This window comes from Lepisma saccharinum, chromosome 14 (assembly GCF_977018435.1).
Source record: "Lepisma saccharinum chromosome 14, izLepSacc3.1, whole genome shotgun sequence".
NCBI classification, from domain to species: Eukaryota; Metazoa; Arthropoda; class Insecta; order Zygentoma; family Lepismatidae; genus Lepisma; species Lepisma saccharinum.
Genome location: NC_139242.1, coordinates 77,960,626 through 77,979,870, shown reverse-complemented (window position 1 = coordinate 77,979,870; position 19,245 = coordinate 77,960,626). Strand labels below are relative to the sequence as shown.

At 38.9% G+C, this 19,245-nt stretch overlaps 2 protein-coding genes across 3 annotated transcripts in view; one reads left to right on the top strand and one right to left on the bottom strand.

The window, feature by feature from the left end:
* The window catches only part of dila (centrosomal protein dilatory), a 229,124-nt gene that overhangs the window by 92,041 nt on the left and 117,838 nt on the right, over positions 1-19,245 (top strand). The window lies entirely within an intron of this gene.
* Cht6 (Chitinase 6) overlaps positions 1-19,245 on the bottom strand; it is a 149,604-nt gene that overhangs the window by 96,062 nt on the left and 34,297 nt on the right. The gene's annotated exons all lie outside the window — the stretch shown is intronic.

Sequence of the window (19,245 nt, the reverse complement as noted above, 5' to 3'; positions counted from 1 at the left end):
GCTAATTACGAAGATACGATGTAAAATTCCTTAAGTTGTCAACTACTTGTCTCATAATTCTAATTATAAGTACTTATATTCCATTTACAAAATACAGGTATAAATATCACTAGAATGACAATAGTTTTTTTTCATGAGAATCAAAAAATTCAGATAGCCATTAAACACCATACGGTCTCAAAAAGTCTAATATAGATTGTTAGACATGTTGGCTTCCCACCATTAAGTCACGTGGACTCTATAGCCGGTGCTGCTGTGGCTGCAAGGTGATAGCCTTATGCCTAAAAGAAGAAAATCATATCCAGTCCTGACCTCTGGTGGTCAACATTACAGCCTCACACTTAAAATCTTGCCACAGTTTCTATTTCCCATACAATCCACTTTCCGAGTTCATGCGGAAGCAATGTTGCCAAGTATAATTTCGCATTTCGCCGCGGGGCAACAATAAAAATGTTCCTTATTGTATAAACAATGAACCACCCACGGAAAATATGTTTCCACAAGAAGACAATAATACCTGGCCTTCCATTTCTGATAGCGGAAGTGCCGTGTATTTCACGTCAATGGCTATATGCCCTTTGGTTTATATCTGCACATTTCAACTTGCACACTGTGTTCGCAAATGCGTATACGCTACGCACACACTTTCCTTTTCTTCACACTACATTAAACATGCGTTCTTCCCACGCTATGAACAAGTCAATGTTAAAATTTACTAACATTTTTCTTCCCGGTAATTCTACAACAGTTCTTCCTTAACCTAGATTTCTTATTCGAGCAAAATGTAGTAGGAGAATATTGCCAGGTTGGCACGAGTTATTAGTATCTTGAGAAAAATTTTGAATTATGCAATCTAAACTGCATACTTTGATTTTGATTTGATTTGATTTAGTTTATTTTACTTCGCGTTTTGTGCCTCTTGGCTAATTTGCGAAGATGGGGATGAGTGATGAAATTGATGAATGGACATTCACAAACAACCAAGCCCGACCGGGATTCGAACCCGGGACCCTTGGCGTCGCAGCGCGATGTGCTAACCACTCGGCCACAGGGTCGGGCTGCATACTTTGAAAATTAACAATTACTCACAAATACAACATGGACTAATATAGTGATTTCAAATAATTTGGGAGTAAGGGAAGCAAGATTGGGGACCTCTACTTACAGAGCTATAGCTATGGAAGAGCAAGTAAATTAAGCACGAAAATAAAACAGAAATTAAATCTGTATATAGTATTTACAAGGGTTGGAAATTTAAATGATGTTGGGGGAGATGGATATCTGCATTTCTTCTTCAGTCCAAGTTTCTAGAATCCTTCACTGCAAAATTCTGCGTTTGCTTATTCCTAGGCACTTTTAGGAACTTGTTTGGAGGAGATTCTGAAAGTGCATGAACGTCTTAGAGGGGAGGGCGGCAAGGGGGGGGGTCATGCTCTTCTATGAAAAATTGTTGATTGATATTGTTTATTTTACTTCGCTTTTCAGCCAGTTTTTGGCTAATCGCGAAGATGAGGATGAGTGATGGTATGATGAAATCAGAGGCGTATTCTGGGAGCATGCGTCAATTGTGGGAAAATAATTATTACTTTCTTTCACTTCAGATCCAAGAAAAGTAATATAAGCTTAGTTGAGCTCTCTCGTGTAAAATAAATACTTCTCTCCTATATGAAGAAAATATAATGTATAAATGCTCATTAATGTTGTTGCAAGGCAAGCTGTCCGATGTACCGCATCAATGCTGTGAGGTGACAGCTACAGAGAAGAGTATGCTTGTTGTTTCGTTGAACAAAGAGGTGGCAGCGATTGATTTTTTTCTTGGAGGTGCAGTGCAATGCACATTTAGTTTCAAGTTTGGTTTATTTTTAATTCTGGGCCTCTTTTCAAAGTTCCACATGGCTTAGTGCAGTGTTTTCCCGAAATATTTTTAAAAAATGACGGAAAATGAAACGGAGGGTGTGATACAGGATTATTATTATTATTTGACTTGACTTTGTAAAGCTAAATAATGAGTTGATTGCTCTCTATTCTTCCCCCGAGTTTGGAAATAAACTTGTACATGAACACAAACAATATTCATAACATTAAAGTGAAACTTACAAGTTAGCTACACTCATTTTGTCAATACCAGCTTCAACTGCATCAGTGTAACGATCTTTGTCAGCATTAAGAAGAATTAATACGTAATTATATTAGAGCAACCCAATCGCAAGAAAGATTAAGTGCGCTTGATATGTTATCCATTGAAAAAGAGCTGCTTCTGAAAATTAAAGCATTGTCCTCATTTTACGAAGATGTTATAAGGGAACTTACCACTCAAAACAGAAGATCAGAATTTACATTTAAATTATTTTAATTAAGTCTGGTCTTTTGTTCCTGAATATCTGATTATAATTTAGACCTCTACTATAATGTTATTTGCAAACAAACCTAAATTGTGAATCTCCAATGTACTGTTTATAAATATCAAGTGATTTTATAATTTTTATGAAGACTTCCACATCAGACCTCAAACCTGGTGAGTTTTGAACTTTATTATCCATATTTCATTACTTTATACGTTATGCAATATTTAGTAATGTTAATGTGCAAATCGTCAACTATTGAATACGTATAATGCTATCCTCCATTCCATAATATATATGTTTTAAAAAAATTGTGTACAGCATGCCCTTTATGAAAATCCAGGATACGCCACTGGATGAAATTGATGAAGGGACACTCACAAAGAACATCCACGCGGCTGGGATTCAAGCCTAGGACCCCTGGCGTCGTAACGCACTATGCTAATCACTCCGCTACAGAGGTCGGCCCATGGAAAACAAATGTCAAACTAAAATAATATACAGTAGAACGTTGTTTATCCGCACGTCAATTATCCGCAACGTCAGTTATCCGCACACTCATTTCTGCATAAATACGTAACACAGTACAGGCACAGTACTGAAATTTAGGCACGTACTGTACGTAAATTACGAGTGTTTTCTCATGTCTTTTGTTTTCTTGTACTGTGTACTGTATGTATAAAAAAACCTGTACTGTACGTGCTTTTCTTTGTTAAATAAACACGTGTATCCGCCAAAATCGTTATCTGCATAACCTTCGGTCCCAATTAATGCGGATAAACAACGTTCTACTGTACTTCATTCGTATAATTTTATTTCAAGCACAGTACTTTGTCACTTATTAGAAGGGCAATGCAGGAACATGGTAACTTCCAACTGAAGGAGTGCTTTTTAAGGGCCAAAGAATATATGCCTCGCTTGCCCCCCCCCCCCCTTGAAAAATGCCCTCCTTACTCCTCCCCGGAAAAAAATCTGCGGACGTCAGTGATAAAATTCACTATACATAGACGTTATTTGGTCCATCGGAATAGTTCGACAATAATAAAAATATTAAAGCAAAATTCACTCACAATTCTCCCCCACCATCAAACACACAACAAAAAGTTTTATTAGCGCACTGATAGTACAATAGTACGTAGGATCGACGATTGTTGTCTCGCTGAGGTGTAATGAGTAGCTTCAAGTTAAAGAATGGTGAAAGGATGGATTCCGTTGGTCTCGTATAAATGTCTATGATAGGTATATATTAGAGAACTTCTAAGGAGTGTCATTGTCAGAGTTGACCTGGCACTCCTGCCACAACACATCATCTTCTGCAAGTTAATGACGTATACGTATGCGTGGGAGATTGTGTGTGCTTGGAATGTGTTATAGTTCTGTGGGAAATGAGTTTTGTATCCAGGTCACTAGGCTAACAGAAGCAAAAGTTACTGGATGTACGTAGCATTAAACAGGGTCGACTTTTCCCTCTCGAACATTCGTAGTCGTGAGCTGCAAGAAAGGATACTTGAGACATTTTTTCCAACAACCTTTAACCTAAGCTGAAGTCACATCCGAAACATCTCACTCTTTCACTAAATCACTGAACGAGGAAGAAATGTGCAAGAACTTTGAGAGTTTCGCATCGTAACGTGATTTCTCTTTCTAAAAATCTGTTTGCACTTTCCTTCAAACTGACAGTCCTGCAAATAGCATAACGTAGTTTTGCGAAATAACGGGAAGAGTTTCAGGCGTAGTGGTAATGTCATCGCCTTCTAATCAAGGGGTCACGGATTCGATATTCGGTGGAGACACATAGTGGTTCAAATCTCACTTTTAACTAATTATAGGTTGTCTAGATTAGCCTATCTGTGCATAAAGTGGACTTAAAGAACAAAAACCTGAGAAAGTTTGTTGGGTTTTGTCCTTTTTAATTTTGCCATTTGCTCTTTTTGTTTTCATTGTACTGATTGTTCTGAACAAGTCCATGTGGGATGTACTGTACAGTCACCGTCAATAAAAATGGGACACCTAGGTCCTGAAATGCTCGCTTTCCTGCAATGCCTCACCTAACTCGACGCCGATAACTGGATTTTAATAGCAAATTTTGAATGGCAACTTCCACCGATGCCGTAGAGTTAGGCAACACACATTACGCCTTGCAGGGAAGAGTGTATTTCAGGATATAGGTCTCCCATTTTTATTGCCGGTGACTGTACGTACCTAGTTTGAAAACTTAAGTGACCAGCTTAAATCCTACTACTAAGAAACGAGGGCGAGAAAAATCGAAGAAGGATATAAGATTGTTCTGAAGAGGTTTTAGATAGGTTTACTTACGTTAGATCTATTGAGATTAAGATGGAAGTTGTGGTTAGGTTCTGATATATTTGTTGGAGTGCTAGTAGAATTATAACTAGCGGTGTCAGGTGTCGGGGGCCGAAACCCGCTGATATAAAACGACCCCCCACTGGAAATTATCATTAGATGTTGAAATTTCTAATTTCACATAATCTAAAATGAATCGATCAACTTGCCCCTAAAAAACCTCCTAGTTACTGCGAAGAGAATACAAAAAGATAATTTAATATAGAAGAACCTAGAAAGAATAATGAAAGAACATGCTTGGTAATTCCTAGTAGTAATGATTTGTGAATCAGCGTCTCAATGGTTGAAATACTGCTTCACTAATGTTACAAAACAGTAAGAAAATTGAGATATCATAAGGGGTAAAACCTCGCCTCTATAGATATTTATAAATCGTTTTTAATAATTCCATGTACATTTTTAATTGTTTGTCACAATCATGTCGCACATTATCCTGCGAGGAGTGATTATAAAATTTGGACCAAGATGTAGAAATAATTATTGTGACGTGAATCTCCCTGTTTACTAATCGTGCAATCTGTATTGTGCATTACATAGCAAAGGTGAAAATAAATGCAACATAATACATTTCCTAGAAGAGGTAGGTATGGTTTCGTTGGCTCACAGCCAACTACATGCTCATTAAAAAAATATATTGATATGAATAGCATCCATTCACTTACTCAACGAGCAACTTGCCAGATAAAAAAACCACTTTTTTCATCTATCAATAAAAATGTACATAGTTTATATAGAGGTTATATGGTTAATATATAGTAATTAATTCAAAGTCATGTTTCTGACGTGGCAAGGTTTATAATTTGAAAAGTATCACAGGTATACCGAGGATGACATTAAGAGCAGTAAAAACACATTAAATACTAGCCGTACACATGGTATGCAAATTGACCCCGAAATGCAGGCTTTCCCAAACAAGGTGGAATCAATGGAGGTCACTCCATCCGGGATATTACGATTAGATGCTGTCACGCTGGGAGAGGCCATCTGAGAAACAGTATAATTATTTCAGTTTTATGCTAACTAATTTCCCACTTGCGTTAATAAACGTTGCATTATCCTTTGAAAGCATTAATTATGGAAAAGTGCATCCCAGAACTGTCATTTTATGCCTACAAGCTACGTTAAAGGAACATTGCCAAACACAAAAAGTGTCTGTAGGTTCCACATGTATGCATTAAACTTGGGTTTGCAAATATACCCAAAAAAAGCAAAGCAAAAGATATAGGCAACATTCAGACACTGCGTTTCTAATTAATTATTCCACCGCAGTGGCGCTACGTACTGCCCTGATTTCTTTTCACGTGTGTGAGGGCAAAGTTTGCTTTGTTTCAGCTTGAAAAGACCCGAAGCACAGGAAGAATGTCTGGCAGGTATGCTGCAGGTGCACGGCCCAAAGGAATAAGCAGAGAAAGTTTCTTTTATAATTCAATGAAGCCCATTTTGTTAGCTCTTCTTAAGAACACCTGACGTCAGTTTTCTGTTCAAAAGGGAAAGAGAGAAAGGAGCGGCGACTCCATAAAAAGAAAATAGAGCTGGAATGTGTCCTCCTCGAGTTATATTGAAAACAACAAGCGCTAAAAGGATACACTTTCTTTTGTAAAATGGAAAGTAATTAAACATATCTCTTTCGTGCTCATGTTGACTTTGAAACTTTCCTCTGTTGATCAAGAACTTACTTAAATTATTTATGAATACTTCGAGTCAAAACAGCTTGTGTCGAGTATTTCATGTCCATTGTTATGTTTGTGTGGGGGGGATTTTTAATTTAAAAACGTTTGATACGCACAGGGCGTGATGAAAATCTTGAGATCAATTCTACTAAATACATATTAACATTAATGATCATAAAACAACATAACGTTGGTTTAGTCACCTACATGGTAATTCAACCTTTGGAAGAGGTTTCAAATACTGAAAAATGTTTTAAGAACCTAGAACTTTTTAGGTCTTGAAGTGTAGAAGGTTTAGATAGAGTAAAAATATTGTACGCTGATTCCAAGTGTAGTGTTAGTAGTTCTTCGTTCATCATTGCTTACTATGTTTATATACACGGTAAAGATCCTGTTCTACGAGTAGTTATTAGATTCCGTTCAATACAGTTGAATGAGATGAATTTTCTATTATTTACGAACACGTTTTGATTTTTATCTCTAAAATAAAAATTATAGTAATGCGGAAAACATGAGCCGTTTCCCTCTGTAGCCGAGCTTATAGAGCTGGACTCATGTTGTCGCCACTGATGATCCCAGGTTCAAATCCTGGCGTAAGTATGCGCTCCCTGTGTGATTTGTCCAAAGTTATTAAAGCTCCAGAAATTTTAAATAAATTCAATTCCAGTCCAGGAGAAAAAAATCAGCAAGCGTAAATGGGTTCTGGACCGTAAAGAACCTTTTTATCTGTAAAGTATTTCAATTCGATCCAGGAACCTTTTTTCCGGATGAAATTAAATACGGTCAAGGAACCTTGTTTCCAGATCAATTTAAATCTTGTCCAACTTCCGTATTGAAAAGAAACAATACGCAACTTGGACCGAATTTAAATTGTGAGAGAAAAAATGTTCCCGTCCATTAGAGCCCATTAGAATTCATGGGTTCATGAATGTTTAACCCCCGTGGTGGAGTGGTTAGCACATCCCGCTACGACGCCAAGAGTCTAGGGTTCGAATCCTGGCCTGGGCATGGATGTTTGTGAGTGTCCATTCATCAATTTCATCACATCTTCACTCATCCACATCTTCGCAAATTAGCCAAAAGTGGCACAAAATGCGAAGTAAAATAAAGCAAATCAATCAATCAATGGATCTTTAAGAACCCTGGATTCTAATCATCATTCCTACTCATTGTCGCTATTAGCCAAGAAAGACAGAAAATCAAAGTAAAATAAGAAAAAATAACAAGAAATGTATTTTGATATCACGAAGATTGATATACGCAAACTTTTAGATCTCAGACATCTCCAGAATGTCCTTTTTGTTGAGCGACCTTGCAGATTCATCGCTTCTACACTGTAGATGCGAGTAAAGGAAGTCTATATTCAAAACTACTCAAACGTGTATATTACATTTAAGGAAGAGACAAGAACCAGTTTTCCTTGTTATTTCCAATGGAGACCATTGGAGTTGTACTGTTGAAGGATGAAAGTACCCAAAGAGCATAATTAGATGTTCCAGCGGTTCAAGGTTTCGTGAATCATGAAGAGCTTAGAATGTGGTTAGGAATGTAGAAATTGAACTCTGACTTTTAAATATTCGGATAAGTAGAGACTTCGTGAGGTCACGAAGGTCATCTCATTTGAATTTTCTTGCGATGCTGAAATAGGCGAAATTCATGTCAGACCGCTTCGAAGTAGACAGTTATATTACATGAATATTACACGCTTGAATCATGTATTGAATTCAGCACGTATGTTATATTTTAAATAGAATATATCATATACGATATTTCAGATTCATTGCAAATCTGATGCCAGAGGTCCATGGAAGGAAAACAACCTTTGAAAGATAATCTAACCATAATTAATTAAATAAATTGACTTCCTGATTGTGTAACAGTCGATACACATGATAATGATCTCATTTTCGCCAAATAGTTGCAATGGAGGATTTTGGTTTAGTATAGCATGTTGACGAAAAGATTAGGAAAGCTAAACCAAAGGACATATCCAGAAGGAAACATCTTTGGTAGAACACTGTGGCAAAAACTAAACCCATACCGGAAGGAAATAGTATGTCGTTTGCGGACCCCGTGGCGGAGTTGTTAGCACAGTGAGATACGACGCCAGGGGTCCCGGGTTCGAATCCCGGCCTGGGCATGGATGTTTGTGAGTGTCCTTTCATTAATTTCATTGTATCACCACTCATCCTCATCTTCGTGATTAGTCAAAAGGGGTAGAAAAGCGAAGTTAAATAAACCAAATCAGCGGATGCCGTTCCACGTTGATTTGAGTTAGAGAAGCATGATCGAAACCAATGTAGGTTACATTAAATTTAAAGAAAAGTAATCCTTTTCATTGATAAGTTAACAGGCAAATTTTCATTTATTTAAGATCGGTGTTGTTTACGATGTCGACAAGTGCAGTTAATGCATGTGCCAGAAATCCAGAATACGGTAGGGTAAAATTTTAAGATATGGTAAAAAGGTAAAGTGCTCCCCTGTGCTTAGCCCCACGCCATGAAGGCGTATAGGGGGTGTGGAGGTAACGACCCACACTTTCTTGATCCGGTCGTGAGCCTTTACCCCCCAGGGTTTCCCCCAGGTACCCATGTTATACGACGCTGGGTGGGCGCCGGGCCCGCTTCCAACGTTAGGAAATTTCCCGGATTTGAACCGGCCGGGGATCGAACCCGGAACCTTTAGCATGGTAGTCAGACGCGTTACCGACTGAGCCACCACATGATTCATTATCTCAGCACTTCAGGCCTCCCCGATAGCGTCGTCGCCTTGTAATCAAGGGGTCCCGGGTTCGATGCCCGGTGGAGGCACATAGTGGTTCGGATCCCACTTTAAACTGTAGGTCCAGTCCCAATTAGCCTTACTGTGCATAAAGTGGACTTAAAACACCAACTCAAAAATATATAGGGGGCATTCACTATGTTCCTTCACTGCAGGGTGCATCTCGCAAAGAAAAGTTTTACCTTTATCAGATGTAATGTTCTAATGCTCAATGGCAACTACGAGAGAGGGGTGGGTCTGCTAAAATATTTTCGCTCCCGTAAGCCTCCACTCATTTCCTTCTGATTACGTTTCTGCTACGGCTGTGGAGTTACGTTGCTTAGATGAGAAGTTAATACCTTTTCCCGTCGTTATTTACTTTAGGACTATTATTTAAAAAAAAAAAAAAAAAAAAAAGTGTGTTTTGAAACAAACCTTCAGACACCATAATTTACAAGCTGACTGAGCAAGCAGAACATTTACTAGCGCCGCAGTGAGAGAGATTGAAACTATTCATTGACTACGATGCGAATGAGTCCAGGTTTTGCTGAACCAGATATTAAACGTGCGCATTCCGATGAAACCGCGACCACCACAATCGTCCTTGTTTTCAAGAGCGAAGAACAGTATTTACTCAACTCTTAATGCAAGGCAAGTGCTCGGGGAAAACAAAATGGGGTCGTCCTGCTGCCATTCAATTAACTAGGTATAGCTTTTATTTGCATTACTTTCCTCGCATTTCACTTTTTGAATTAGCAACGAAAGGCCCGACATTCTACTTCGATTTGAAGTTGTGAAACTTCATTCGAAAGAATCTTCTGAGAGTGGCTGGTACGTGATCAATACCTGGTACCCGATTGATCTAGATAACATTGAAAATGCCCATTGTACGCTCGTGGACATTCACCGCTTTATTATGTACGTACGTTTTCGTGCATCCGTGATGTGTTCCAAAGAGAATGAATGCTACAGGTATTATAATCGGTTGATCCAAAAATGAGATTACTTATTTTTGTAATGTTTACTGCAATATTAAAAAAAGCAAGCCTCAAATTATAATGCTCTTACAAATAGTTTCCGGTAACTGCGTTTACTTGGAACTAGGCTATGAGAACATAAGCTTGATTGTGTATCTTAGATACAATTTTCTCTTCCACACGAGAATTTAATTTCCGTTAACCAATTTGGGTGTCTAACATCGTCGCTTTGAGATAAAGGGATTCCGGGTTCGATACCCGGTGGAGGCACATGGCACAGTGGTTCGTATCCCACTTTAAACTGTAGGTCCAATCAGGGCCGGATTAAGGTGGGTGCTATTGATGCTGCAGCATTAGGCCCATTCCCGAAATAGGCCCAGTTGAAAACAGACGAGAATTTTTCGAAAGCTGAACAGTTTTCTTTTGCTATATTAACCTGAAAATGAATCTTAGAATGAAATTTGGAGCCCCAATTTCGGACGCCTAGACACAGGTAGTAAAATTTTCACTTTGAAAGTTAGTTGTATACAAAAAAAAAATTCGACGGCATGCAGCATCAGGCCCAATTTCGTCTTAATCCGGCCCTGGGTCCAGTCCCGATTAGCCTTTCTGTGCGTAAAGTGGACTTAAAACTACAAATCAATCCAATTTGGGTGTCCTACTGCAATAGGTAAATTATTATGAATCAAATGACGTCAGTTCATTCCGAAGGGGTAGTGTAATTGTTTTATGCCAAGAAAATATAATTTGCGTTTACATTATGCACACTTCCATCGATATGTAATTTGTATTTGCATTATTGCCAATTAAACTCAAAATAGCATCCAGTCTGAGGAAGAAGCTAGAGAAACATATAAGTATGATACAATTAATTGAAAACTTAGTTTTCAATCGAATTTTCGATGAGAATCCATGACCTTTCATATTCAATTTTGTTACTCCCCTCTCCTACAAATCGTCTTCCCGCGATAAATATTTTGCAACCAGATCTAAAGAAGAGGGGGATGCTATGATACGTGCTTCTCTGATGGCGCAGTGGTAACGACGTCGCCTTGTAATCAGGAAGTCCCGGGTTGTATGGCCGGTGGACCCACAAAGTTGTCCGGATCCCACTCTAAACTGTAGGTTCAATCTCGATTAGCTAATCTGTGCATAAAGTTAACTTGAAATAGAAACACGCATACCGCTCTGGTACGGCATTAGCTGAACAGCGATCAGAGCGGAGTTCCTTTGTCCCTTCGCTCCAGCGAGAAAGACAGCGAAAGTGATGACCTGCTTCCTCGCTCGTTCCTCGGGTGAAGCTGTTCACGCCCCTCCACAATGGTCTCGGAGGCTTTACTTTCTGGCACCCGCGGCCTTCCACGTCTGTGGAAATAGGCCAAGAACTCGGCGGAGTTTGATGAGCGACCGAGGGAGCCTTTTCTGTACGAGAAGCAGGAGACACGAAGGAATTCGCCGGTGAAAGCAGCGAAAAAGGCTTACCGGTGCTGCAACGAAATCACTGAAAAGGAAATAGATTCCTCGCATTTCGCAGTTCGAAGGACATGGATTGTTGTGTTTCTGTACTAACTCATCCAAGCCGCGATTTATGATTTTATTAGAGGCAAGAGGTGGATGAACTTGGTTGATTTTTAATTGAGTGATTCGATTTGACTTGATTTACTTTGCTTTTCTGACACTTTTACCTAATAGCGAAGATGAGGATGAATAGTGATAGACATATACATATATGGACAGCACATAAGTCACACTGAGGATTATACTGGCTGCGAGTCCAGACGCCTTTCAAAACTGTAACACGTTACTCTATAAATAATCTTACAGATGTTTGCCAATAACTTCCCAGAAAACTATTTAGAATTTTAAATCTTGCATGCAGTATATTTTTTACCATGTATTGTATTATCCAGTGGGTGAGAAATAAATATCCCTGGTTGGGATGTCTCATTCATGATCAGAGAGAATGCTTACAATTGGAAGTCAATTGTATGAAATCTAATTTTGATATAATAAATAATGCCAATCAACAGTATTCTAAGTTAAATTATAAAATAATACCATAACAAAATTAAGATTTTGACTCGCATAAAGATTCGGGAAGAAAGCAATGTACTTATTTTCACTGCTGCTGTGCACATGGTACGTAAGAGCAATAGTTGACACCAGTTAACACTAACACCATGTTTTAACTCGGTTTAATTTGAGTATGGCTTGAAACGTTAAATAAAAATAAACGTATCAGCGTTACCAAGTTTAATGAGCAGCATTCTATATTTCTTTAAAATGCTTAACGGTAGCTATAATGCATATTTTTATATGTAGTTGCGATGATATTTAAACTCTGTAATGATGATACATCAAATCATATAGTGTACATATCCAGTCCGTGGTCAAAAAATATCCATGGTTGGGATGTGTCATTCATAAGCAGAGAGTTTGATGGGTCAAGGAGAGGGGAAATCCCTTACACCCCCCTTCAAGTCACCCCCTCATTCATCAGTGAACTTACCACATTTCAAAATATACATTTATATATTTCGTTCCAATGAACTCAACAAACTTGTCACCTCATTATTTCCACAGGTAACATTACTTGCCCAACGAATTGAGTAATTATCCATAATTTCCTTGCCCACCTCCACAAAATCCTACGAGAGGAAATTTTGTTGCCCGTTAAACATTCCAAAATAGCTTTCCATCCTTATTCGCTATTCTTTACCTCCGCAGTATTAAAAATAGCGAACTATTCGTGGTCAACCTCGAGATTAGTCAAAAGTGGAAGAAAAACGGTTATAAATAAGAAATGATGGACATTAAACGACTGTGGGATCTAGAAACAATAAATGTTGCGTTACAGAAAACGTCCGTGAGGAATGCGGTTCGAAGAGTCATTATAATGGATCCACTGAAACCACTTTCATCGGATCGTTTTCTCTTTCCTTGTCTTCGATGAACCAAGAAACTTCTCGCCGAGAAATGCAGTTTTGAGCAGTCATAACCAACCACAACCTCCTTCCTAAGCGGGGAGAACCTTAAAATGGTGGAAATGCTGTAATCTGAACCTCACCCGCACCATAAAGATATGATAATTATTGTTGTGTGGAAGATTCTAAATGTGTAACCTGAAACCAGTCAGCTCATGAAGCCATCATGAGCTATTTCTGTGACACTTTCGGTAGCGGAAGTACGTGACTGGTTTCCCAAGCAAGTGGTTGACCCACAATTTGTGTTGCAACGAGCCGTTACGTGATTGTATTGAGCACGTGTTTCGCGTCCTCCGGGGCTGCTCAGATGAATGGCTGCAGATCGAAAGGCCTTCTTCTCGTCTCCTGCAATTCTGGTCACTTTTTTTGTCTTTTGTAAGAGCTCAAAAATGCGTGCCAGATGGACTACCTGGCGAGCGGGTACTGCTTTCGCCCCTGGCTAGCTTCACTTTCAAACGTTACGAAGCGCAACAAGGTGCCTCGTAAGTCGTTTCTATACGATTTCCTCGATTCTAGTCTGTTCTTGCGTGTAGATTGTGCGACATATCCACGCATCTTTGATTATTTGACGATTTTAACTTTTCTGGAAGAGACACACAATTGTCTCACTAGAATATTCATCTTCGCCTTTTGCTTGTTTGAAGTTCGAAGTTTTGTTTGAAGTTCAGTCTATGCACAGATAGACAGTTTAAAATGGGATCCGCTTCCACAAGGTATCGAACCTGGGACCGCTTGACTACAAGGCGACGGGAGACGGTCTTGGGCTTTAGCTCTCGCTATTATTAATTATTAAATTAATTAACTTACCTTCCCCTTCTAGCCACCCTTTTTCTATTTGGATATTTCCTGCTATTTATTAGTTTTTGCATTCTCCAAAGTACTCTTTTTTTTTCTCCTCAAATGAATTCATGTTTACTTATTACAAGTGAGTTTATCTCGGCAATGTCTGCGGTTGTAAAGGTTGGAATGCTGCTTGTGTTACTTCAGTTTCGTATTATGTAAGTTCACTTTTATGATATGTATCAGATCTCTTGGATGAATTATTGTTTGAGAGAGAGAGAGAGAGAGGGGGTGGTACAAATACATCAACATTTATTTTTCGGCATCTTACAAATGAAGATTGTTTTCATCAAGAACATGCCATCAGAATGTGCCTCTAGTGTTATAATTTGCATTAGTAAAATAATAGGACGTTGATTTTCTACCTCTTTAGTCCAACAAGGACGGTGAAGATGAATAATGAAGGCTTGCTATAAATGAAAAGACTAACTCAATCAAATACTCTTGCAGGAACTCAAACCCAGCGTTCAAGCCCCAATAAAATTGACCATTGAAAAACACTCGAACAGGATAAAAAAAAAAATACAATAATTTCACATTTTACCGAAAGATGGCAGTGCGCACGGCAAAGAAAAACAAAAAGAAACTAGATTATTCCTAACAAAGATGATAATTTTCTTTGCTAAGGTAGGTGTATATCAGGAACTTGGAATAAGTGTGATGTAGCTATGTTATCTGTTTATAAATGCTATACACGAGAAAAGAAACCGTGTGATCATAATCTCAAATATTTTCACGAAAGATGAACTATTTTCATTTTCTTAATCTAAGATGCAATTTAAATACCGACAATTATTTTACCGTTTGTTGTTGAATCTAATTTATTATCATGTGACTGCTTTAGAAATATACACTATTCTTTGTTGCATAATCGCCATTAAATCGATACCGACAAGAATGTTCCACCGCTCACAACGTGTTTACACTTTCAGCGTCGCTTTCGTTTCATCACAGTATAGAAACAAATAGCATTATTTTATTCGACAATAGATTTCAGAATCACTTGTTCTGATTGGTCGACAGTCCGTCTTGAAATGCTTGGTCTAGAACAGTTATAAGATAGAAACAATTCTCGAACGTTAACCTTGAATCCAATGAGAAACATAACATCTTCTCTGACGTCACTTCCTTTAAACGTGGAATTTAATGTGTTGTCGAGTTTCATTTGATCGGAAGAGTGAAACGTTAGCTATTTCTCGGAGATTGTCATTGCCAATTTACGTAGTCGATGAATCATAAATAAAAATCACATAACATGGTTATTTGAACAAAAGGAAGAAATAGGCAGGAGAAAGTAATCGAAAGCATTTCCTAGTTCTTCTTTACATAATAGGCAACCTATTTTTTGTCCGCTCCTCCACATTCCGAGGCCGGCAACCGAACGGCGCTCGACGTGAATGTCAATTAGGGTGCTTTGCATTGGTGATCGGAATGTTGAACTTTGAACGAATATCTTGATTTGCGCGTCAATTATGGTACAGGGAATTAACCTCAGTCACAGAGGTCTAATGTTTCACATTAGAAATTGTCCAAAACAGCTCAGCACTGGTACTAACTGATCAATTGTTTCCAAGAGCAGTATGAATACTCTCTGGACAAACAGGCATATCATCAAAGCACTGATATTTTTGCTGGCAAAAAACTCTAATTTTCTCTTTACGTATTTATAGATTATTATTTTCCACACATGCTTCTTCCAACTATTGATTCTATAATTCGAATGGCGTATTACATGCATTTCATTTCGCACATCTTTGTACAGTCACGGAAACTCATGGGTTGTAACGTGTCCATTGAAAGTTAGTGGGAGTGTTACAACCCAGAAGTGTCCGTTATTACGGTCAGATTGAATACTGAAACAGAACAGCCACAGTCTACGACTTCGAGTAATCGATCCAAGAAACTATCAGGAAATCATAATTAAGTATGAATGCAAATAGATTGTTTACAATCGGCGAGAGCAAAACGTATAAACTCACTGATTGATTTTACTTCGTTTTTCTGGCACTATTGGTTAATCTCGAAGATAAGCATTTAAGGTGATAAGATAAAATGGATAAAGGACAGTCACAACACATGGACAGAACACAATACAGGCTTGGCAGAGGATTATACTGGCTGTGTCCAAACACCTACAACCGCCTTTCGGCTTACCCAAAACGCAGAAATTAATAGTTATATAAAACAGTAATATGTTCTTATTTGATAGGGTTAAGTACGATTCCCGCTCAAATAAAATTAAATAAACTAATGTTCGTTCCGCAACAGCCTATGATGGGCCAACGCTTGTCGAGTTGTTTTATGTTTGTTGACTTGTGGTCAGCGCACCGAGCCTCATCGTCGTTGTTTTCTCCTTTCGAGAACAGAGTTTCGCTACTGTCGATTCCAAATAGCTCCTCACGCTGGATCAAGGTCCAAATTGGACTTCTCACCGGTGATCGAGCCCGGGACCACTCGCACCAAAGGGGAGAACACTAACCATTCGGCCAAGAGGGAGTTCTGTACAATTATGGAACATAAATGCTTCGATACTGTAGACACTTCTTGGTCCAGTATTTTATTAGATCTGGAATCAAGTCTTTCGGATAGATTTAGCTTCATCGTGGACATTTGACAAGCCTCTCCCAGCCTCTGGCCTATGTCTCCACCGGAGGGTCCTGGGAGCGTTGCTCCTTGAGGTCAGCTGGAAGGTGTGGCTCCTGGAGTCCCACGCCGAACCTTTCGGGATCAATGTCTCCCGGATTGATAGCAGGCCCCGCCTTTCGGGAGATGATGCCAAGAGCAGAGTCGACGACCTCCTAGAATTCCTGCATGCAAGGGTAGTGCAGTGACTGACGTGCAGGCGGTCGTGCGTTAAAAAATAAAGAGAAGAAAAGGGGTTTTGTTGTTTGAAGGTGTGGGATGTGTTACTGTAAGGTACAAAGACTTATGGCATGAGGTTGTAGCGATAGAGTGTAAAACGGTCTCACCAAATACCCTGGAGATGGTTTTCTTTGTCAACAACTCGAAAATGCGGAACTGTCATTGAAGAGTTGCACTATACCATATCCTTTTTTTGCGTCGTATTTTAACTGTTTTTATTCCAGAGGTTTTTCATTTTTCTTTATCAAGCACCGTCCTTCCCTTATTTTCGTGCCAAACTCCTTCCTATCTTTTTCCTGAGAGCTCCAATCCTTGCTTCCTTTCAACCAGAAATTATCCTGTAACCATTTCTCTGCTCCTTCAATTTCAGGCATTTTCCCTGCCCTTAAATGTTGTCTCTCCTGTAGGTAAACCGCTCAAAGTGTAGCTTCCTTCTTAGCAACATTCAAATTATTTTTTACTTCCTTTGAATCCTTACGTTTACTCCTAAAATTCATTTTCAACCTTAGTTCGTTCCTTCAAATTCCATCTCAATTTCTTTCGGTGTTGCTTTAGACCGGCTTTAGACGAAAGCATTTCCTTTAACATTTTTGCTATCATAAATGCTATGTAAATGCTAAGATTACAATGTATAATACATACAGCACGAAAGACACGTCGAGTATTACCATCTATGGTGAGTGCACGTTGTTTAAATTGAAAAAAACTAAAATATTGTTCCATGCGTGTAGAGTAAACGCTTTAAAATAGTATGTATTTAAGCACCTCCATTCCTTTGTACGGAAAACCATTTAATACGAAACGTTATTCCTCTCGGTTGAATAGTTATCGTCCTTTAAACATGTGAAGTGATACATTGTTTACATCTCACTCTGCCGCCATTACAACTGTACTCGTGACCTAGAGCTCCCCTCTGATTGGTTACGCTACGAAAAATGCTACGGACCGAGCCTATCCTTGAGAAGCGCCATGGAATATGCCATGGCATCTGAAATGCCATAAAATTTCTCACTTTACACGGTAGCTTTTTGGTCATGGCGTAAATGTTAAGAAAAATGCTTTCGTCTAAAGCAGGTCTTATTTTAACGTCAACTTCTTTTCCATTAAATCTCTATTTCTTGGTTATTTTTCAAGTCATTCTTTGTGTTTTCTACTCATTCATATGGCTATTTCAAGGACATCCTCAACTGTTTTTTGCATGTCAAAAGCAACGTTCTGCATTTAGAGATACAGGAACTGCACCCTTGCGTTTACGCTCAAGTTTGTAATCTCATTTCTTCACCATTACATGATTTATGTGAATAAAAAAAATATCAATGATCATGTTAGTAATTGTTCAATTGGGCTGATCTCCGTGCCAGAGTGGTTAGCGCAGCGCGCTATTAAGTCAGGTGTCCCGAGTTCGAATCCTCGCCTGGGCGTGGTTGCGAGTGCCCCTTCATCAATTTAATCAGATCATCACTCATCCTCATCTTTGCGATTAGCCAAAAGTGGCAGAAAAGCGAAGTAAAATAAACTAAATCAATCAATCAATTTACAATTGAGAACTCTTCTGTGTCTGTCAATACACAAACGAGATCTCGCTAATTTTCAACAACAGCGAAGAAGAATGATTAGAACCAGAGGCAAAACCTTTGGTATTAGATTTTCTCTAAAGCAGAAAGTCGTAGATTGACCCCTTCCCTCTTAGCCTCATGCGAATTAGACTTATATTGTTGTTGTTTTAGTTGTCGGCCTTAGGATTCTATGATTACCTTTCGCAACATTAGTGTAATCCGATATCCTCGACCCCAGTGACTTGTCAAAGCCATGATTTTCTCAGCGTATTATTAATACTGACACCAAATAACACGGTGTTTGTCACACTCGTCCTTCCCACCGACCCATCTTCTCGGAAGAACACTGGAGGAAAAAGCAGAAGCCCCATGGGACAAGCGTGAAGGATTTCTCCTGTGCAGCGTGTCTGACAATTGGTCGCCGACCGTGAAGTACCAAGAGTCCTCAAGGCACGGGAATGCCCTTCCCCCTGCCAGCGGCTGACACTTGCTTCTTCATCGCCACGGATGATTCCAGCAGCGAACGAACTCAAGGTGACAAGGCACTTCCCCAGGAGTCACTCACACCAGTTCCATTATCGAAGACGACCAATGTTTCTTAAGATAGTCAGTCGACGAGAGTAATCCTGCTTTCGGAGATTTTTCTTGACGTCTACTTGACTACTACTTGATTTTTCTTGACTACTAAAAAAAAAGAAAAAAAAAGGTTTTTGTACCACCCAACCCCAACCCCCTTTTCGAAAACGCCACTCTAACAGAATGTTAGAAATTCTTAGAAAACAACGAATTCACTTTACACAAAAAATTCTAGGTGTTCTAGGGAGAATCCAGACTTGATTCTTAAGATTGTAGAATGTCTGTGGTAATTCTTCAAAACTACAGGTATTTTC